The 24,207-nt window shown below is 33.5% G+C and overlaps 1 pseudogene; it reads left to right on the forward strand.

The window, feature by feature from the left end:
- The first annotated feature begins 1,751 nt into the window (after positions 1-1,751).
- LOC100916261 lies at positions 1,752-20,800 on the forward strand (annotated as a pseudogene).
- The last annotated feature ends 3,407 nt before the right edge of the window (positions 20,801-24,207 follow it).

The following is a 24,207-nucleotide window of genomic DNA, read 5'->3' on the forward strand; positions in this document are numbered from 1 at the left end:
ATTCCCCTTGGGAAAAAAATGAATCTTTACTTGAATAAAGGACTTTCAAGCATTTCTAAAGAAGTAAAATCAGAGGTGAATAGGAATTTTGAGATATAGATATGTCATAAACAAATCCAAAAAGATAAATTTAACACAGGGAGAAAAAAATAAATGATTATTTAGTACCATGACATCTTTAATGGGTATTGAAGGGATTAATTAATTTGGGACTGGACTGACTGTTTTGAGGGTTTTAAAAGGAGAATGAGAAGAGAGAGTAAATAGAATGCACTAATTTAGAAAAAGGAAAGAAGGGAACAAAATGTGCTGTTTCTTAAAATTTGAGTACATGACTACAGAAATTTGGAAGAAAGAGCACAGGGAGCAGTATGAACTATGCAAAGGACAACTGAGCACACACATGAACATAGACAGATACACACACACCAAGAGTATAAGGTAGAAATAAATTAAATTCAATAAGGAAACATTTGGTAACTTGGAGAGGGAAAGAACTATTAAAAGGAAAGATAATAGCAGTGAAGTAATAGCTTAAGCTAAACAAAATTCCTGATCTTGAAGGGAAGTTTAAAAAAGTAAAAAATAAATCAAAACAATGACAACAACAAAAAAAACAAACAGAAAAAAACTAGAAACTTAGGAGATGCTCGCCAATTATGAGTTGGTTGATAAAAGGGTAGCATATGAATATTGTACAATAATATAGTAATGTAAGAAACAGAAATAATGGTAGTACTCCCAAAGATCACTGTAAAGAACAAATGCAGAATTCTTTCAGATTTGGTAGAACAATCAATATAATGACAAAGAAAAACAACTTCAAGCAACTTAAGAAATCCGATCAAAATAGAAATCAACCACATTTTCAGAAGATCTATGATGAAGAATATTTTCCATTTGCTCACAGAGAGGACACAGGCTCAGGGTTTTGGAAGAAATGTATATTTTTTGGACATGGGAGTTCTGGGGATTTTTTTTTTTGCTTCACTGTAACTATTAAAAGAAATTTGTTTTACTTTTGTTTTAAATGATGGTGAGAGAAAAGGAGGAAATGGTGCAAAAAAAGTAAAGTAAAAAGAATTAATGAAATATATTTTAAACAATATTTTCCCTGTAGAGGGCCAAAACTCTGAAAAGGTGTACTTAAGACTCATCATGATTGATGAGATAATGATTCTCTAACTAATGATGTAATCAATCTAGTTGGCATATACTTAGGGTAATATGGTGCTGTAATGTTCTACAGTTGTGCATGCTCAGTGTGATGTAATGATGTAATCATACTGAAGTATTTAAAGGAAGTCTCAGACACAGTCTAGGACTCTCAGCCCCAGCTCTCAGAGAAGACTTCAGGCTCCAGACTCCATCTTTGACCAGCCACGTGGTGATTTTCCTGCCTCCTTCACTCCTGCACTAAGACCAAAGACTCAGGCTGATCCTGAGGTCCTCCAGAGAGCTAATCTGGACATTACATTTCCCCAATTACTTGTAAAAAAAATTTTTTTTTGCATTCATTTCTTAAAATCTTGAGTCTGTCTGTGTCTCTGTATAGGGAGAATAAGAGCTGGTAGAAAAATGATAGCAATAAGAATTCTTTCTCTCTCTGTCCCTTTGTCTCTGTCTCTGTCTGTTTGTCTCTGTGTCTGTTTCTGTCTTTATTTCTGTCTCTGTATTTGTATCTCTCTGTCTCTCTCTCTCACACACACACACACATATACATACACATACACACACACACAGATTCTGGCATGGCGGTAATAAAAATAGAATATATGCGTGGGTCTAACAATTTTGTATACAAATCCTGTATGTCATTGAAAAATGAGATCACAGTAACAAAAAAAAATCAGCCACCAGAGGAAGTCACAGTCACCTCCCTCTACACTTAAAGAAAAAAAAAAAAAAAAAAAAAAGCTTAGCACTGGGGGAAAAAAAATCATGGCTCTTCTAAATAAAGACAAAAAAATAAGCAATTGTAAAGTTGAAAATAATTATATTTTTTAAATAGGAAGAACAATAGTGTTTTTCCCCCTTCAATTTTAATGTTAAAAATATAATCATTTTCTGCCTTTTAATTTCTGGTTTGTAATGACATATGGGATTAAGAAGAGTAAAGGAAAAAGAAAGAAGAGCAAGGGAATTGCTTTTGAAGAGTCAGTTATAGCTGAGAGCAAGGACATAGGTGAGGAGAGACCCTGTCAGATTATTTGAAGCTCATTGGAGGGAAGAGTTATGGATGAATCTCTTCCAAATATATTCTAAGAACTATTTACATTGCCCAAGGTATCTACAAGAATAGCAGTGAAAAAATGTAATGTAACAGGGCCAGCTATTTCCTGAATAAATAAGTAGCAGTCATCTGGTGAAAAACAATAGGGATAGTACATAGAAATTTAAAATTCCAGTCCAGTCTCTATCAATTAAGTTGAATACTAATCAAGAAAAGGTCACTTTCCTTGTCATATGAACTAAAAAGAATTTTCAGCCTGGTGTAATCCTATATTTTCCCTATCTCCTACTCAAAAAAAAATGTGACAATAGTTTCTATTCCCTGGAAAATATGAAATTTTATAGATTATTGAACAAAAAAGTTCTTTAAGATGGGGTCAGATTGGGTGAAATTGATAAATTCAGAATAGCATAACATACTGTGCAAGTTAAAAATGGATGCTTTAAAATTAAAAATATTTTCTTTTAGAATGCCTTGCATGAAGTCAGTCTTTAAAACAGTCACTTAGTAAGTATCTGCTGATTGACTGATTCAATTAGTTAATGCAGGAACTAAACTCTATGAATCCGGCTCTGAATCATATTTTCAATGATGGGGATAATTTTGCTTTGAGTCATTCACACTGTGAAGTTGGTAAATCAATGACATGGAATATTACAAAGAAAAATCTCAGTGCTTTTGTCCTTGTCTGATGTGCGGGAATTCTCTTACAAGTTGAAAAGATAATATCTGACATGTATATATCACTTTTGGGAAACTACATATCCTCACAATATCAACCAAGTAAGATAGGTACTTCAGCTATTATTGTCTCCATTTCAACCGATGTGGAAACTGAGGCTGAGGGATTTAGGGCCTTGATGTTAAATTCAAAGTCAGGTCCATCTACTCCTGAATCCAGTCACATTATCTCAAAGAATACCTTCAGAGCATTTTTCTCAGCTTTGTCAAAGACAGTGATTTCACAATACTAGAGAACAATAAAAAGGGAGTAACAGAGAACTAAAAAACATACCACAAAACAATTGGTCAAACTTTTTAAGTGCCTACTGTACTGTGCTAAGTTCTGGGAATATAAAGAAAGCAAAAACCATTTTCTTCTCAAGAAGCTCATAATGTAATGGAGAAGATCTCCTGATAACACTGTGTTTCAACAAGGTATATACAGAAAAAAAGTTGGGGTTTTAGCTGAGACTTGAAGTAAACCAGGTTGTGAAGATGAGAAAGAAATGAGTTTAGGGGATGGGGGTAATGAAAGAAAATACATGGAGTGAAGAGATAAATGTGAGGATTATTAAGGAAGCCAAGGAAGTTATATGAAACATGGAAAGATAGGAATAGGTCAAGTTATGAAGGGTCAAACAAAAAATTTTATATTTGATCCTGGTGGTGAAAAGGAGCCACTAATTTTTATGAGTAGGAATATGGATATGGTCAAGATGGTGCTTTAATAAGATGAATTTGACTGTTGAATGGAAGATAAATTGGAATGGAGAAAAAAAAAGTCAGAGAGACTAACAGACTATTGCAATATGTATGCAAACATAAAGCACCCTAGAAATGTGAGCTGTTATTGTTTCCTTAATTTTATAGGTCCATGGCCAAATAATTGATTTCTTAGTTGCTAACATACTGTTTATAAAATATTCTCTTATTGGCTAGGCTCCGCCTTTTAGTTTGCTATAATCTGGCAGACCTCAGACTCAAATGGTAAAATGCTCCAGAACCTGTAATCACCTCTATGCATGATGGAGTTTAAATGTAGGACTTGTATATAAATAAAATTCATCTGGAGGAAAAGGTCCAGAAAATCAAAGGAATCATTGAAAAAAATATGAAAAGATTTGGCCTAACAGTATTTGATTCCAAACTGTCTAAGAAAAAGAGTGGTAAATTAGTGGGATAGAATAGGTACAATACATACAGTGGATGACCATAGAAATGCAATATTTAATAAACCCAAAAAGCTCACAATTTGACAAAAGTGCTGGGAAAATTGGAAAACAGTTTGGCAGAAACTAGGTATAATTTCTTGGTTGTATATCAAGAGAAGATCAAAATGGGCATAAGATTTTGAAAATTGTGGTGAAATCATAAGCAATTTAGAGGAGTTTGGAAAATTCTACCTGTCAGATCTATGGATAAGAGTAGAATTGATGACTCTAATCATAAGCAAGAGATAGAAATAAAAAAATAGAAAGGATCACAAGAAGTAAAATGGGTAATTTTGATTACATAAAATTAAAAAGGCTTTATATAAACAAAGCCAATGAAGCCAAGATTAAAAAAGGTAAAACATAAAACTTTGGCTGACAAAGATCTCATTTCTCAAATGTATAAAGATCTGAGTCAACTATATAAGAATACAAATCATTCCTCAAGTGAACAAAAGGCTATATACAGGTAGTTTTCAGAAGAAGAACCCACCTCACTTGGTTTCTCTTTATTCCTCAGATTAAATAGAATAGAAGATAGACATCAGAGATCTCCTCTGAGAAATTCCATTTAAGCAGGATTCCCAGGGCATCTATCTTATTATTTTTGCACCCACCTGCAGGTGTTCATCATGTCATCTCAAGAGGTGTTTTCCTTCTCTCCCCACCCCCCCCCAAAAAAACACTTGTATATAAATGATTTATATACATGATTTATGCTCAGCAGTCTTGATAACAGATCACTTAATAGTTTTATTTGGTCAAAAAATTAAATGGTTCAGTTATGCAGTGAAAGTAGAAGATAATTCTCCCTATGTGAATGACCCACCTACTCATCCCCTCTTACATTTGCTCCCTGACGTATTTTATTCCATTTTTTACATGCAAGTCATCACTGATAATATGCTACAGCTCACTTACACCCACCATGTATCTTCTCATTGCCCTTTGGGTCAATGGAAATTTTGATTCTTTGGAGATGGTGGAGTTTCTTGATTTTCAGCCAAATGGAAAATGTCAGTGTTTAAAAAAATGTTATTTTGTTTATAAGGGAAAAGCTTAGAATGATTAAAGTACCATATGAGTTCTTAAATAGGTTCTATGGCCTCTAAGGGTTCCTTTAAGCTCTAAAATCTCTGACCCTATGAACTTAAATGCAATTTATTTTTTCTTTTTATCTTATTTAATTCTGGGCCTAATTTATTATTCATCAACATTATCTATACAAGATATCTTTTAAAGTGTTTTTTGGGTTATTGTTGATAAATTTTGTTTCAGTTCATCATATAAGACTGTTGGCTTTCTACTGAATCCCACACACTGTAAAAGCCTGATAATTATTAAATAAAACAACAGAGGAAGAAGTTGCATTTCTTAAAAGGAAAGAAGCATTTAATAAGCACCTTTTTTGTGTTGGTCACTATGCTAAGTCCTTTACAAATCTTTTCATATTTGATTCTCCCAACAATCCTGATGGATAGCAACTGCACCATTTTACAATTAAGTAAACTGAGGCAGATAGAGACTGACACAGCTAATATTGTATTGAAACTCAAATCTTCATGATTGACCTTTTGTGCTGCCTCTTAGCTCAGTCATTTTGGGTGGCAGATTTTGTTCAAGATAGTGAAATCTAGACTATTACTCCTCCTGGGTATAAGTGAGATGGAGTCAAGATGCAAGTGACCTCCTTTTTTCTAAGGAGGTCAATGAAATAGGAAAGTAGATGTGTTCCAGAGGATAGCAATATGCAAATTGAAATTCCTATGTATAGGAAAAGTGATTGGATTGGAATGGAAAACTGTGAGCCAGGTACTTTACTCTCTGAAAACAGGAAACCAAAATGGCTGAGACAAAATCCTAGGCAAGGGAGTATAGTAGTCAAAGGAGATGTTTCTGAGTGATGGTAGCAAAAGGATAATTGGAAATGGTCATGATGAGTAAGGAGTATTTCCACTCCTTCTCCTGGCTCAGAAGAAGGACCTTATATTGGAGATGGTGATCAGGACTGGCAGGATGTTTAAAGGGTTGGTGAAAGCTGGGTGGCAAAATGGATAGAATGCTGCAGCTGGAGTGAGAAAGACTCATCTTGTTGAGTTCAAATCCAGCCTCAGACATTTGCTAGCTGTGTGACTTTAAGAAAGTCATTAAATCTTGTTACTTCAGTTTCCTCATCTGCAAAATGAGCTGGAGAAGAAAACGGCAAACCACTCCAGTATCTTTGCCGATAAAACCCCAAATTAGTTCACAAAATTAGAAACAACTGAAAAATAACTAAACAAAAACAAAGGATTGAATATGGAAGGAGCCAAGTTTTCTGTATCAAAAGTTGGAAATAATATGAGATAAAGAAATATAATATAAGATAAAAGAGAAAAGGAATACAAGAGGACACAATGGAAAGTGCCTTTTAAGCTCCTTACTGAGGTTGTCCCAAACCTTACCTTCTATCCTCAAATCACTCTCAATACCCTCTTCTATCAGTCTTGCCTTATACTTTGCTGAAAAAATTGTGGCCATTGGTTGTGAACTACTTCTTTCTTCTTTGTTTTAAAATACTTTGACATCATCTTCCATTTCTCAAACAAATCTGTTATCCTATTGGTTTGTTTAAGGAGATCAATGGTGCAAATAAAATTTGATAATGGACAAGGAAATCCTTTATAAATCACTCAATAAATTTGAACACATTTTATATTTAGATTATTAGAATGTCTAGAAACCCTATATCCTCCCTTTATGTCATGATTGTGCCTAAGTTTGATATGGGTGATTATATTATCTTCCATGACTTGTCACTCTAGACACTGAAGAGTTGATATCCCTTTCCTAATGGTGAGAGCAATCCATTTTCTTTTCCTATCATACAATTCTTTGATGATATCTTTATTCCTATTGTTTAAATTTCCTCATTAATTATATACTACACCATCTTTACAGTGGCCAGGTATATTTACATTTTTCTCTGGGTAATATCAACTTTAAATTCTTCAAAGATTGTTGTATTTTATATTGCCCTACCATTTGCCAAACAATCTTAATATTAAAAAGATGAACCTTTGCTTTCATGAGAGACTTGAAAACAATTCAATCATCTTTCCTCTTTCTATTAAACTCTGGAATAAATTCATTATATTCACCATCTATAATATGGGTGAATCTTCTAGACATTCACTGATAAATTAGCTCTGTAGGTTATCTATCTGAATGCATATTTTAATCTTATTTATGATCATTGTCTCATTATAAAAATGCCACACAGCATGCTATGTAGGGATATTTCATTCATCAAAGTTTCTTACATTTTAACTGTGTGGGGATATCATAGTGAGCTTATATTTCTCCAATGATATCTAATTCATTCCCCAATCATAATATGTCCTATAACTTCAAGATAACATTGAGCAAAATTATGAAGTTAGCTCTGAAAGGAGATGGAGAGTGAGGAGTCAGGGACCAAATTTTATAATTTTATTCTATTCATTCATTCAATAATCCCTGATTAAGTGCCTGGGCACAAGTTCTTCTCAAGAACTTTTGGGGGAAGCACTTATGGGTGGATCATGAAAGTCTTCATGCAGAAGGCGGCTCTTGAGCTGAGCTTTGGGAGAAACTAGGGATGCTAAGAGATATAAGGGAGGAGGGAGGGAATTTCTATCAAAAAGGGACAGAAGGTACAAGGGGAAAATAATTTTATATGAAATGAACAGCAAGAAAACTAGTGTTTTTGGACATTAGATTATGAGGAAGAGAATAATATATAGTGTTCTTGGAAAGGTAGGCTGGAATCAGATTGCAGATTAATTACCCCCCCCAAAAAAAAAAAGAATTTGTATTTAATCTTGTAAGCAACAAGAAATCACTGGAGTTATTTTATCAAGCTGAAAGATGATCAGACCTGTGTTTTAGAAATATCAATTTGGCAGCTTTGTGAAGGATGGGTTACAGAGAAGAGAGACTTGAAAAAGGTCTATTCGAATATTATTGTAATAATTGAGACCAAGGTAATAAAGATGAGCTATCCTGTCAGTAATAAAAATGGGTCTGCTGCAAGAGAAAATGTGGATATAGGCAGCTAGGACATGGTGGCACAGAGCCATATGTGGAACCCCAGGTCTAGAGCTGAAAAAAACTAAATTCAAATCTAGACTCAAACACTTACTAGATATGTGATTCTGAGCAACTCATTTAATCATTGTTTTTCTCAATTTGCTTACCTGTAGAATGGGGACATTATAGCACCTCCTTTTCAGGATTGTTGTTAGTGTGAAATGAAATAATAATTGTAAGGCATTTAATATAATTTCTGGCACATAGAAAGTGGTATTTAAATGTTAGCTTATCATCACCAGTTTCATTACTCAAAAAAATCATGTTTTACTATTTTTATCTTTCCTTGCCATCTTCATCAATCTGATGATAAGGGCTGGAATTGGGGTTGAAACTTCAAAGTTGTTTTGGTTTGTATCTTTTGTATTATTACTGGAAATCAAGGAATTTTCCTTGAAAATGTAAGGAATGATATTTTGATAAAAATATGCTGTTTAGGTAGATTTTTATGTATAATCCAATATGGAATAAACATGGGATCAATAAATAAACTTCCTTGTTCCATCAAGCCTACTTTTTCAATTTCATTGGGAAAAGAAATCTGTTTTCAAATAAGCATAACAGTTAGATGGACACTAATAGGGCTTTGGCTGAAGCAAAGTATTGTCTATTTTAATGTTCTTTAGTTCCAAATTCTGCTTTCTGGGAAAGGTCTCCACCCAGTAATTACTTAGCATTTTCTAGAACATGCAGTGAATCACTTTAATCTGATATTGAACTTAAATGAGAACCAGAGCTAGGATCCAAATAGTGAGGAAAAAAATAAAAGGGCTCAAAATAGATTATGTTTTGGCAGATATAGCATCAGTGTCCACAATCAGTAGTGCTGTTTTTGAATGATCATTTTTGTGAAGAGAGGCAAAACTTTTAGCCATTTTCTGCTTTCTTGTATAAAAATTAATGTAAGAGAAACAGCTGGACTATCAGTTGAGTCCTGTACTTGAAGTCAGCAAGACCTTTCTCCAGATGTGTGACACTGTACAAGTCAGTTCCTTGATCTCATTGATCTCATTTTTTTTCAACTATAAAAATAAAATAGGAATAATCATACTTTTAATGCCTGACTCACAAGGTTGTGAAGATAACATATAAAGATCAGATGATTTAATAAATGTAAAATGCTTTCACATTTTAAAATATTATACAAATGTAGATATTATTCTATAATTTTGAGAATCCAAATTTATTTTTTTAACTGGAAGACCAGAAAGAAACCACTATTTCAATAATGCCTTCCAAATACCTTCAATGATACATTCAAAAAATGTATTTTAAATACAAACCCACAAATACTTAATTGGTATTCTATGATTTTCATGTGAATAGAATAAAAGAAAAGTGTACATTAATTCTACTGATAATGTCTATCCCTATAATATTTTACTATGGTACAATATTAAGATTCTATATTTCTGTTCTCTACCCTACACTGGCATACTTTCCTCCATTCCCTAGCTCCACTTTTTGGTGAACCAACTCAATACTGCAGTTTGCTCTCAAAGTCATTTCTCTTATTTTTTAGCTGATTGTGACATATCAAACCTTAATCTTGGTTCCTTCCTATTATATGCTCCCTTCATTCCTATATTCATATGGTGATAAAACATTTGAAGAAAGACATTAACCTGTGTTGTTTGGGTCTACTACAAATTCATGCTATAAATTTCATCTGGGCCCTTACTATAGCAAAACGATTTTTAAAAGTTCCTTCTTAATCAATTTACTCTCTTACTTTCCCTTAAGGCTATTCTAAATCTTACCTCTTCCTCCATCTTCACACAGCACCTACCCAGTCACTTATCTTTGACTCCTGAGGACCTCATTTTATATTTTACTGAGAAACTGAACTCATTTTCCTACTTTTTTTCTTTACCTTCATCTTATATTATTTTTTCATCTTTCTTCACTATCTCCTCCATTAATCCTGTCTCAGTTGGAAAGACATATATTTTTTCTTTGTCAAGAATAATCATGTTGCATCTATTCTTACTGCTCTCTCCTGTCTTTTCTAGAACATTTTCCCCAATTTATAAAAATCCCCCCCCCATTTTCCAATTCTTGCTCTATTACTTATAGGCAAGTCCATGTTTTCCCCTTCCACAAAATAAATAAATAAATAACAGAAAAATTAAAATTCTGAACCCATACATGGGCCTCCTTTCCTAATCTCTCATTGTTGGCTAAACTCCTTGAAAAAGACCCATGAGATGCCTCCACTTCTTCTGTCATTCTTTTAAACTTTCTCCAACCAGAATTCTGGTCTTACTTAATTGAAAATTTTATTCTCAAAGATATTAATGATCTCTCATTTGCCAAATCTAATAATTTTTTTCTTGTCTCACCTGTTTTTACCCACTGTAGTGTGTCCTATCTATCTACTTGCTCCATATTAGTGTTCTTCATTCATGTTAAACTTCCAGGCCCCTAGAACTAGCTCTGTAAACAGCACCATGAAAAGGCCTGAAAAATGGAACAATACCTCCACATGCCCAGGTGAGTTGATTCCAACTTTAACATAAAGTTTAAAGTCAGGAAACAGACTGGGCAGGAAACAGATGAGCAGATGAGCAAATAGCAAAGAAGAAGAAAGAAGAAGAAGAAGAAGAAGAAGAAGAAGAAGAAGAAGAAGAAGAAGAAGAAGAAGAAGAAGAAGAAGAGGAGGAGGAGGAGGAGGAGGAGGAGGAGGAGGAGGAGGAGGAGGAGGAGGAGGAGGAGGAGGAGGAGGAGGAGGAGAAGCTGACCAACAGAAAGCACTATGTTAGCAGGAAAGACCAAGACATAGAAGACTTAACTACAAACAGCTACAAAGTAGAATATGCTCGTTGACCAAAACCCAACAAGAATTCCTAGAAGAGTTATAGGAAAATATAAAAGTGATAGAAGGAAAATTGGAGGGAGAAAATGAGAGTGATCATGAAAATAAAATTAACAGCTTGATTAACAAAAGAAAAAAAAATATTAAAGAAAACAGCCAAAACTGGTCTAGTGGTAAAAGATGTTCAAAAATTTACTAAAGAAAAGAACTCACTAAAAAGCAGAATAGGCCAAATGGGAAAAGTGGCACAAAAAGTTTACGGAAGAAATTAACTTCGTAAAAATGAGAATTGGTCAAGTGGAAGCTAATGATTCCATGAGACATCAAGAAATAATAAAGCAAAGTCAAAAAATGGGGGGAAGGAGAAGAAATTGTGCAATACCTTGCTGGAAAGACAAATGACGTAAAAACAGACCAAGAAGAGATCATTTAAGTATTATTGGACTACCTGAAAAGCTATCGTCAAAGAAAGCCTAGACATCATATTTCAGGGAATTATCAAAGAAAACTTCCCCAACATATTAGATCCAGAAAATAAAATAGAAATTGAAAGATTATCTCCTTAAAGAGCTCCTAGAATGAAACCTCCCCAGAATATTTTAGATAAATTCCTGAGCTCATAGGTCAAAGAGATTTCAAGTAAACAAAAGAAACATTTCTTTACTGGAGTGTCTTTATATTTAAAAAAAAAATATATATATATATATATATATATATATATATATATATACATATATATTTTAAGATATAGACCTAGAAATGATATTGTTGGGTCAAAAGGTATGCACAGTTTTATAGTTATTTGGGAATAGTTGCAAATGGCTCTCCAGAATGAGTCAATCATTTCAGAATTCACCAACAATGCATTAGTGCCTCAACTTTCCCATATCCCCTCTAACTTTTATCATTTTCCTTTTCTGTCAAGCTAGCCAATCTGATAGGTATGAGTTATTACTTCAGAGTTGCTTTCTGTGATAGTGATTTAGAGCAATTTTTCATATACTACAAATAGTTATGATTTCTTCTTCTGAAAACTGCCTGTTCATATTTTTTTTACCACTTACCAATTGAGGAATGATTCATATTCTTATAAAATTGATTCTGTTATTTATATGTTTGAGAAATGAGGCCTTTATTAGAGAAATTGCTGTAAAATGTTTCTCCTCACTTTCCGCTTTTCTTTTAATTATGGCTACATTGTGAAAATTTGTACAAAACCTTTTAAATTTAATGTAATCAAAATTATTTATTTTTGCATCCTACAAGGTACTCTATTATTAATCCTCTCTGAAGAAGCAACATGGCACAGTGAATAGAGTGCTGGACCTGTAATCAGGAAGACTCCTCTTCATTAGTACAAATCTGGCCTTAACTACTTACTTAGGTGTTTGACCATGGCAAATCACTTACCTTGTTTGCCTTAGATTTTTCATCTCTAAAATGGATTGGAGAATGAAATAAAAAAACCACTCCAGTAATTTTGCCAAGAAAATCCCATATGGGGTCACAAAGAATTAGATATGATGGAAATGACTGTAAATAAAGATACTATCTCTTGTTTGGTAAGGAAAAATTCCCTTACTTGTAGATATGACAGGTAAAATATTACATGTTCCCTAATTTGCTTATTATATCACTACTTATATCTAAATTTTGCACCCATTTTGACCTTGTCCTAATATACAGGAATAGTCAAGCATGATTAACGTAAAGACTAAAGCTGAATATAAAATCTGACAGCCAAATACAACTTTCAAGAAAAGCATAAAAAAGTAAATAGAAATAATAACCATAAGGGATTTGACAAAGTTAAACTATTTATATTCCTGTGTGGAAAGATATACATCTAACTTCTAAGAACTTTATCATCATTAAGTTACCTAAAAAGAGTTTACATAGCGTAAAGATATGAGTGTGAGTTGATTATGCTAGAGTGATCTAAAAAAATGAAAGTCTGAGAAAGAGGAGTACATTAGGAGAAAGTGAAAAGGATCCATAAAACAGTGAAAAATTTCTCACATAAAAGAAGGGTACAAGAAGGAATTTTTACAATGAAAGAGAAAATGCTTGGGTGGAAGATAATGCTTGAATCTCATTTTTATTAAAATTGTCTTATCCTACAGGGAAATAGTAAGGGAAACAGATAAATAAAAGGAGGAAATTTATAAAAGAGAGTGGAGTAAGTGAACCAGTGATTAGAAGCAAAATAGAGTTTGATGGAGGAAAAAGATAAAAAGAGATAAAAGGAACAAAACAAAATGATATGGAAAAAAATATGATTAGTAATCATAATTTTATATAAATGGTATGAGCTCACCAATGAAACAGAAGTAGATTTCAGAATGACTTAGAAGCCAGATTTCAATAATATGTCATTTATAAACTGCACATTTGAAACAGAGAAAGAGAGAGAGAGACACTCAGAGTTAAAATAAAGATCTGGGGGAAAAATCTAATATGCTTCAGCTGAAATAAAAAAGCAGGAGTAGCAATAATGATTTCAGATAATATAAAAGCAAAAATGGGCCTAATTAACAGAGATAATGAGGGAGACTACATTTTGATAAAAGGTAAATGGCAAACCATTCTAGTATCTTTGTCAAGAAAACCCCAAATGCAGTCACAAGTTGTTGAACAAAACTAATCAACTAAATAAGAAAAACCACAAAAATTAAATAATATCAAAAATTTTTACAAGTTTCTCTGATAAAGGCTTCATTTCTCAAATATATATATATATATATATATATATGGTAAAGAACCATATTAAACTTATTTTAAAAAGTCATTTTCCAATAGATAAATGGTCAAAGGATATAAAGAAGCAGTTTTAGAAGAAGAAATCAAAGCTATCTATACTTGTATGAAAAAAGACTTTAAATATCTACTGATGACATAAATGCAAATTAAAATAAGTCTTACATAGCACCTTACACTTATCAGAAATGACAAAAGATGGAAGAGATGAAGGAAAAATAGATAGACCAATGAACTATTTGTTGAATGGTGAACTGATCCATTCAGGAGAACAATTTTGAACTATGTCAAAAGGGGTATTATAAACCCATCCATATCATAGCTCTTTACCAAACAATACCACTACTATATCTATATCCCCCAAAATTCAGAGAAAGTTGGAAAGGGTCTATGTATATAAAAGTATTTGAAGCTACTTTTTTTGTTGTGGCAAAGAATTAGAAATCAAGGTCTATCAATTGAGGAATGACTGAACAAATTGTGGCATATGATAGTGATGGAGCATTATTATGATATGAGAAATGAAGGAGTGTCAGAAAAATATGGCATAACTTATGTGAACTAATCCAAAGTGAAGTGAGAAAAACCAGAAGATTATTGTGTATGGTAACAGCATTTTTGTAACTATGATCAACTGTGAAAGAGCTGTCTACTATAAACAATACAATAATCTGAAGAATGCTTAAAATAAATAATTTTTAAAAACAAAGACAGTGTAGAGTTGGACTGGTTCACCACAGAGTCAAGTTGGTGGAAAAAAAAGAGAATGGTTTAATAATGAAAGAATGGACTGGGAGAGAATTGAGTGGTCAGAGAATTGGAGGTCAAAGTGAAACCAATAAAAAATAGGGATATGTAAGGGAGGACAGAGGAAGAGTTGAAAAGTCAAAATATTATAGTTAGACAGAGAAATATCAGAATTCTTGAACATCGAGGTAGTACCCATGTGGGATGGTGAGATGGAGGTTATGAACCTTTGTGTGGAGTGATATCTTCCAGAGAGGTAGCTCATGAGAAGAGAGTGGGTGGTTAGGGTATTTAAGGAAGAAACAATCAATGTTGAAGTTCTCTAGTAGAAGCAGTTGGATAGAAGAGAAAACTAATAAACTAAGTATCAAACTCATTGAAGAAGGAAGGGGAAAGACCTAAAGATCTATAGACAACTGCTACCAGAATTTTGTTTGAGTGGTAGACATGAATAATATGAACCTTAAAAGAAAAGAGTTATTGATTGAAGAAGGAAGAAAACCTGGAAACAGCAACAGGTAAGAAAGAGTATTCAGACTCTCCTATCATAAATGGTGAAGTGAAGAGAGAGCACTACAAAGTGTGCCCAGGAAGATTGTGTCATCAAGGGGAAGTCAGGTTTCATTAAGATCTAGTAAGTAGGAGGAGCAAAAGGAATATCTTTAAAATGAAGGGAAGTTTGTTGCCTATGTAACAGACATTCCAGAGGGTACATTGAAAGGACCAGGTAGAGTTAAGATGAAATTTTGGGGTAGAAGGAGTGAGGGAGATAAAAATAAGAAATTGAGTGGGATGGGGTGTTGAGTGGAATTTGAATAATGATTTATTGGAATTCAGAATCACTGGAATATGAAGGGTATGACCATGTGTGAGAATGTTCATAATTGTAGAGGATGTTACTACTCTATCCTCAAAGGACATGTGCAGCAGGAGATATGAGACTTGAAGTTAAAGAGAAGTTTGCTCTTCTTTGCACTGAAATTTTTCTGTATCCAAGTTGGGAGACTGAGCTAGCAGCAACTGATACAGATGGAAGTGACTGCTTTGGGGTATGTGGAATATGCCCAATCTGGCTCCCAGGAGGCTTTCTTCGGGAAACATGCCAAGTAAGAAATAGAAAGGCTGAACATATTGTCATTTGCTGTAATAGATGCTATATAGCATCTGATCCCTCTGCCTTTGGGAGAGGGAAAGTTGGTTGAAGAGGAATAAAAAAATTCTTAGAAATATATTTCTAGACCTATTTTTTGGTGAAAAACAAAGTACAAACATAAATAATTGGTGTGGCTGCACAGGAAACTCTCTAATGAATTCCAATTTTAAAAGGACATGTATAAAAGATTAAAAATATATAAGTGGGAATTGGCAAATAATAAGTCAGAATGAGAAGTTAAGATCAGTAGAAAAGGCTAAGAGCAACAAAAAAGATTTTTTGGGGTTACCTAAATTGAAGCATGAAGAATAATGAAGAATGTTTAAAACAGGGTATAAGTAGGTCAGAGGTGATGGGTGACAGAGATTAAAAAGGAAAGGACAAAAAAAAAGGTAAATAAAAACCCTGAATAAGTTATGGAGATTGTAAAGAGCACTGAACTGCATTGAGTTTGAGTTACCCCAGATTAATTACACATTGAGAGTATTAAATTAACTTTGAATATATAATCTCTGAGCCATTCCCAGTGTTCTTTAAGAAACTGTGGAAAATAAGAGAGGTATTTATATGACTGGAAAGGTAAAAATGTCTTGATTTTCATAAAATCAAAAAAGGTTGATTTTTCAAACTATAGACCTATGAGTGAACTTGATATCAATTGATGTAAAAACTTAAAAGAATTTTTAAATAGGATGATTAAAAATAAAAAAAAAAGTTTGCAGGAAGCAGCAATTAGTGTAGAACAGTATAGGTTTGCTATATGCAAAGTGAACCTCCTTTTCTTTTTTTGGATAATTTATAATACTGGTAGGGAGAATAATTTGGATGTAAGCTACCTGGATTTTAAAGAGGCACTTGACAAAATCTCTCATGATCTCCCTGTTGACAATAGAGGGATGTAGTTTAGATAATAGTTCTAATAATTAAAGTAAAAACTGCCTAAATAGCTCAAAAAATCAATTTAAAAATAGATGAATTTTTACTATACTAGTAGTATATATTCTTGACCCTATTTTTATCAATGACATGAATAAAAACATATACGACACAGGATATGATCATCAGATTTTTCAAATGACATGAAATTATAAAGAATTATTTAATATACTAAATGAGTAATGGTAGAGCAAGATTAAATAGAATTTCATAAAAGACATTCTTAGTGTTTTAGTGACCATGTGTCAATGATATGGCATGCCAGGAAAAAAAAAACTAACATATGCTTTACCTGTTATGATAGAAGCATAGTATCTAGAAAAGTAAGGTAATAGTCCAAATGTGCTCTACTCTATTCAGAGGGATTTAGAATTTATGGGGATTGCATTTTAGAACATTGAAAAGTGGGTATTTTTGTCAGCCATAAGTAAGTTATGTGGATAAGTAGGGTATAACAAACTAGCTTGTATATTGATTAGTCAAAGGACTTAAAGAGGTTTAATCTGAAGGAGTGAAAGCTTAGGGACAAATACAATTGTAATATTCAAATATTTGAATTCCCTTCAAATGTCTGACTTAATTTCCTTGGCCACTAGGCAAAAACTGTGACTTATTAGAGTTATAAGACAACACACTTTGCATCAATTTCAAGGAAAAAAACACTCCTAACAATTAGAGCTTTCCCAGAATTGAATGTGATACTTTAAGGATACAATAAGTTTCCCATCACTGGAAGTTTTCATAGGAAAAAAGATAAGATGACCTCTTTTAGGAATGCTATTGATGCAGTTTATACTTCAGATAAGTTTTGGAGCAGATAATACAAATAGGAATAATAACATTTCTGTATTCCTGAAAGTTTGCACAGTATTCTATAATCGTTATCTTATGTGATCCTCACAATAACCTTAGGAGATATGAACTATTATTATTTTTATTTTACGAATGAAGATACTGAATCAGAAAGCAGTTGACCAGAATAACACTTGTATTAAGTGTCTCAGAACAGATTTGGACTCAAATCTTAACTCTAGACTCAGCATTCTATACATGGTATTACTTAGTTGCCACTCAGATAGCCTCAAAGCTAGTTTCATTTTAAGATTAAAATCAGAGGTGTATGTAGAACAGTGGCAATTGTCCTGGTACATCCTTGGAGCAAGCATTATCATTGGTCCTTCCTCCAAATGTACCACCTGGAGGAGAAGGAGAAGGGTCAATGGTAATGTTCATTTCTAAATGCTGACATATTTGACCAGGGTCTGTTCTTAGCTATGATTATAGTACATTATTTTAGAAATGGTAATTTATAGATCAGCATGCTACATTTTAGTTTTTATTTTTTAAATAGATTCCTGAGATACCTGTCTACCTTTTACAGATTGTCTAAAAAAAAAATCTCTCAGTCTTGGGTCACACTACCTCCTTTATATTGGAAATTAAATACCTTACCTCTAATATTTGGTGGAAACTGAGCCTCCATTAAGTCGTTATTTTCCACAATCTTTTATTAAAGCCAGAAGAGAAATATTTGTTTTCTTCAAGTAATTTTTAACTTGAAGGAATAATTTGTTATTCCACCAGAAGTATACAGAAAACTGGTTTCTTGGGGGAAAAACCAAATAAAAGGCCAAGCCTTGAACTTGGACCTCTAATCAATATTTTTCCATTGAATAAATTATTCCTGAAAGGTCCTTTACAATCTTGTACTACATGGTTTTAATGTCAAAAGGCCAATCTAGAGCTATGATTTCTCTTTCATCTCCTCATATTTTAGCATTGCTCAGCTTCTCCTCACTTATGATGAACATGAGTTTACTGAAAAGGAGAATAGCAAGAAAAACAAAGTACATTTAATTAGAGTCAAACCTACAGTACATCTGCTGTTCATGCCAGGGAAGGAAACAGGTGTTGGTGGTGACATATTTTAGCACAATTGCACAAATTCTGTGGCAGTACACCCACCATCCAAACATCACAGGGAGAAAGCAACTCCTACGCTAGGAGTCAGGAAATTGGGAGTGGTCAGCCTAGGAACTAGCAGAAAAACTGGGATTGGTTGGAGCTTCTGGGTTATTTTCCTATGGACACATTGACAGAATTAATCCTTCTGCTGGACTCCTCCCAATCACCTAGTGAGTAGCAGAAAAGGATTTGGCTTTTCCTGGCATTTCTTATAGAAACGGGTTTGTGCAAGTCACAGAAAGTTCCAAATGAAGTAGATAAAAGTTCTCAGATGTCCCGGGAGTACAATAAGATACTTGTGTTTATACATAGGGTTTGATTTCTGAGAAATTTTAACAGCCAAAGTTTTTGTTTCTTAAGTTATAGGATTTATATATGAGTAAGGGGGAAATAGTATTTAATATGATTGTTTTGTGTTCATCTACTGTATAGGACTTGATCACATAAAAGTCAAAGTTTGGCTTATACAAAGACAGCAGGTTATAGCATTGAGCACTTTGGTTAGCAGTATTCCTCAACTATTAAAACTCAGCAGTGAGATAGTATAGTAGATAAAATCCTAAAACTGAAATCAGGAAGAGGAGGGCAACCTGTCTTCAGACACTTTCTAGCTGTGTGATCCTGAGCAAATCCCTTAACCTCTGACTGCCTCAGTCTCTTCATTTCTAAAATGGAGATAACAATAGCACCTATCTTTGAAGGTATTATAAGGAATAAAATTTACTATTTATATAGTACTTTGGAAACTTTAAAATAATATAAATGCTAACTGTTATCATTACTACTACTACTATTAATATTACTATTCTTGACATATTGCAAATATCTCTACCACTATCCCTTATCAATTTTTAATATTTGTTTTATTTAGGCACTTAAGATTTTTTTGTTACACTTAATAGTGTAACTTAATACATACTTAATAGTATTTTTAATTGCATGCAAGGATAGTTTTCAAAATTCAATTGTGTAAGATTTTGAGTTCCAAATTTTCCTCCCTCCTTTCCTTTCCTCCTCCCCAAAACAGTAAGCAATTCAACATAATTTATGCATAAATAATCAAGTTAAGTATATTTCTATATTAGTCATGTTGTGAAAGAAGAATCAGAACAAAAGGGGGAAAAAAGCAGGAGAAAAAAAATTTAAGTGAAATACTTTAATCTGCATCCAGACTCCACAGTTCTTTTTCTGAATATGGATAGCATTTTCCATCATAAGTCTTATAAAATTATCTTGATTTGCCTTATTGCTGAGAACTATATTTATCACAATTAATCACTGCACAGTATTATTGTTATTGTGTAGGATGCTTTCTTGGGTCTGTTTACCAGTCACCCATCATCTGTTCATGTAAGTCTTTGCAGGTTTTTCTGAAATTTGGCTTGCAAGACTTAAAGAAGACTTTTCACCTTCTCTTAAGGTCTGACAAAAAAAAAAAACCCTCAAAAGAAACTAAAAAAAAAGATAGTCAAAAAGGGAAAAAAAGAACAAAAAAAGATGTGGTTGGAAGGTGATGAAAAAGTTTAGAAAGCATTGCAGCCAGAATTCAGTCCTAGCCTGAGGGATTGATGAATACTCATGATCATTAATGTATTCCCTGAAAGCCATGTATAAGTGGAAATATGCTGCACCAAAAACCCTGATTGTAGGGAAAAGAAAGAGAAGGTGCCTGCTATTCTCTCTCAGAAGAATGGAGGAATCCATGTGGAAAAAATTGGAAAAATACCAAATCATTACCTTACTGAGGATCTGCCTAGAAAGTTGCTAAATCATGGTCCCTTCAGCTATCATGTGAAAAAACTTCAAATTACCATTACTTAGGGCACATTTCTGATCATTTTCACAAGCTGTCACAGGGGCAAGCAAGTGGTTTTCCTGAAGCAGCTGATTAGTGACTTGCTACTGATCATTAGACCTCTGACCATCAATTGTGTTCCTCTGGGGAAGAACCCATCAGAAATTTGTAATTGCTGCCCTCTACTAGGATTAACTTTTTGGGTATAAAAATTCCAAAGCATCTTACTAATGCTTTCTTCAGGAAGAAGACCCTCTACAAACCCAGGCACCAAGAAGAGATTTTTGACACAGAAAGAGAGAAATATGAGATTACAAAGCAGCACAAAACTGATCAGAAAACCGAAAATCAATAAAGTTCCTTCTCTTTGTAGCTACCTGCATTTTACACACTCTTTCTAAGATTTATCCTCAAAAACTACTATTTTTAAGTTATTCAGAAAACTTTTTAAAATATTTGGAATTTTTAAAAATGACTTAAAGAAAGAAGGGACTTTATATACTATCTAGTCAAAGATTCTTAATCTAGGATACATGAAATTAAAAAAAAATTCTAATTGGATTTCACTATATTTGATTTTCTTTGTATTTCTCTATTTTATTTTACACATTTAAAAATAGCACTCTGAGCAATGCATAGCTTTTACTGGATTGTCAGAGGAGTACATCACACATGCACACACACATACACACACACAGAGATTAAGAATCCCTGCTGTAATACAACACTCTCCTTTTTATGGATGAGAAAATTAAAGCACAGATAGGTTAAAAATTATTCAAGCTCACACAAAAAATCCAGGTCTTCTGGCCCTAAATCAAGCTTTCTTTTCATCATACCAATTGCTTGTAAACAGACCTAGATTGTCACTAAATTAACACGAAAGCCAATCTCAGTTTATTTTTTTATAAGAGCATTCCGAATTTTAGTTTGATTTTATAGACTCATCAAGGATATGTTGATAGAAATACTCTCCACCATACTATTGTTCTATAAGAAACGACCAGCAGGATGATTTCAGAGAGGTCTGGAGAGAGACTTAGAGGAACTGATGCTGAGTGAAATGAACAGAACCAGGAGATCACTATACACAGGAACAACAAGACTATATGATGATCAATTCTGATGGACGTGGCCCTCTTCAACAATAAGAGGATTTAAACCAATTCCACTTGTTCAGTGATGAAGATAGCCATCTATACCCAGAGAGAGAACCGTGGGAACAGAGTATAGAACACAACATAGCATTCTTACTCTCTCTGTTATTTCCTTGCATTTTGTTTTCTTTCTCAGTTTTTCTCTTCCTTCCTTGTTGATTTGATTTTTCTTGTGCAGAAAGATAACTGTATAAATATGTTGGATTTATATATTGGACATAACATGGATTTCAACATATTTAACATGTATTGGACTACCTGCCAGCTATGGGAGAGAGTGGGGGAAGGAGGGGAAAATTTGGAACAAAAGGTTTTGCAAGGGTCAATGTTGGAAAAATTACCTATGCTTATACTTTGTAAACAAACAAATAGACAGATAGATAGACAGACAGAGAGATAGATAAGTAAACATATAAATAAATAAATAGATGAATAAATAAAAAAAGAAATACTCTCCACCATGACATTTTGAACTCCCATCACTGGAATCATCTGTTTCTTTTGGAACATGTAAAAAAAAACTTATTTTAATAACAGAAAAACCAAGGAAAGCATCAATGTTCAATGGTATTTTTCAGTAATAATAGTATTAGAAGAGGACTTAAAAGGTCATTCAAGGTTAGGAAGGTGACTCAGTGAACAGAATACCAGTTCTGGAATCAGGGAGCTCTGAGTTCAAATTTGGCCGCAGATACTTATTGCCTGTGGGACCCTGAACAACTCACTTAACTCATTGTTTCCAAAAATAAAAATTAAAAGAAAAATAATCATATAGTTCAACCCCTTCATTTTATAATGAATGAAGCTAAAACCCAACATGCCAGAGGGCAAAGAGGGAACAGATGACAAAGTTGGAATCTGAACCCTGATCTCTGAGATTTCAAACTAGCCTCTCTTTTCCTTGAGTCCTACTGGGATGACTAAGTGTCAATAAAACTTGATTTTACTTCCTTTTCTATCGCTATCTGTATGACCTCAGGAATGATTCTTAACCTCTCTGCTTCTCAGTTTTATAATTCATTCAAGAAGGGGATTGGATTATAAAATCTTGAATGTCTCTGTCCAATCTAAGATAATATAACCAGTTTCTGGGATTTTATATGTGTGTCTTTTCTGGAAGTTTTCATGCTCAACTTGAATTCATTACCATAACTTGTATTTTATGTGATTAACAACCTCACCTTCTTGAAATTGAAAGCTGCCAAAGTCGAGTTTTGTGTTGCTGTGTTAGAGAATGTGGATCTCATCATTATACACAAACTCATGGCTCCGAGTTTTAATGAGATGACAGGAAACAGAGTTGACCTAATCATGAAAACCTTGGCTTGTGCACACTTTTGGCAGATGTGTTTCTTCAGGATGGGTTGGGGAGTCTTTTCCTTCCCATTTGTTCTGGTGGTTGAGAAAGGAAAGCCAAGAAGGAAGATGTATTCTCTATTCCTTCCTGTCCAATTGACATTCTTGTTTATTTCCTTCCATATGCAGTTCACAACAATCTCCTTCAGATCAGACAACCTCTGACTGTTGAACTCTGTCTTAGAATGGTATATCATAATGCACAAGTGGTTGCCCAATAATGAAGATTGAGGGATGTATCAACTTAAATATTGACAAGATTTATTTCAAGTAAAAAAAAAAATCTCAGTTTTTTTTTTAAATGCCCCTGCAAACCCGTTCAAAAAAGAAGCCATGACAAATGGTTTCTTTACTCTAGAGAAATGCCAGGTCAGGGAACTGTGATTTGTAGCTGCTATTGCCTGGGTCTTCTCAAGCTTCCTAATAATAAAAGCTGTCATTTATATAGTTTTAAGGTGCCTAGAGCATTTTGCATTTATCTCATTTGATGTTCATGAGACTCCTGGGACAGAAATATAGCTATTAATTCCTCTATTTTATATGTCAGGAAACTGGGACTCTAAAAGGTCATAAGGCCACAGATATCTGAGATGGATGGTACCTTAAAAATAATTTAATTCAAACCCCTAATTATGCAAAAGAGGAACATGAAACTTAGTGCCTTGTTCAGTCATCATCATCATCATCATCATCTTCATCATTTACATACTTGAGATTTGAACACAGGTCATCTAACTCTGACTACAAGGGGCTTTCCTATTGTATCATTTGTGCCTGTTGTACCCATAGATGCACAATTAATAAGTATCAGAACCAGGTTCTGAACCCATATCTGTTGTATTTTTCAGGTTCTGTTCCCTTTTCACTATTCCATGAATTAAAACCTTCCCTAAATTTTCTCTTTCTGCTCATGTCCTCCTTCAGTACCAGGACTTATTTAACTATTTTTTGATCAGCTCTCAAATCTCTTCAATCTTCATAGTTTCAGAATGACTATAGGCTTTGAATACTTAAATATGTATTAGCACTTAAATACTTATATACTTGAAATACTTGAATATTCGATTCAATTGGCCAGTCCTGCAGCAGTGGTAAGCAGCAGTGGATAAAAGAAGTTCACAGCACTTTCAGGATGGGAAATAGGTGCAGCAGATACAATAATAATACAATATAATGATAATAGTTGAGAACAAACAATATAAATTATTTAGTTTTTTGTTGATCATAAGAAAGCATCTGCTATTCATCC

Source organism: Sarcophilus harrisii, chromosome 1, assembly GCF_902635505.1.
Source record: "Sarcophilus harrisii chromosome 1, mSarHar1.11, whole genome shotgun sequence".
NCBI classification, from domain to species: Eukaryota; Metazoa; Chordata; class Mammalia; order Dasyuromorphia; family Dasyuridae; genus Sarcophilus; species Sarcophilus harrisii.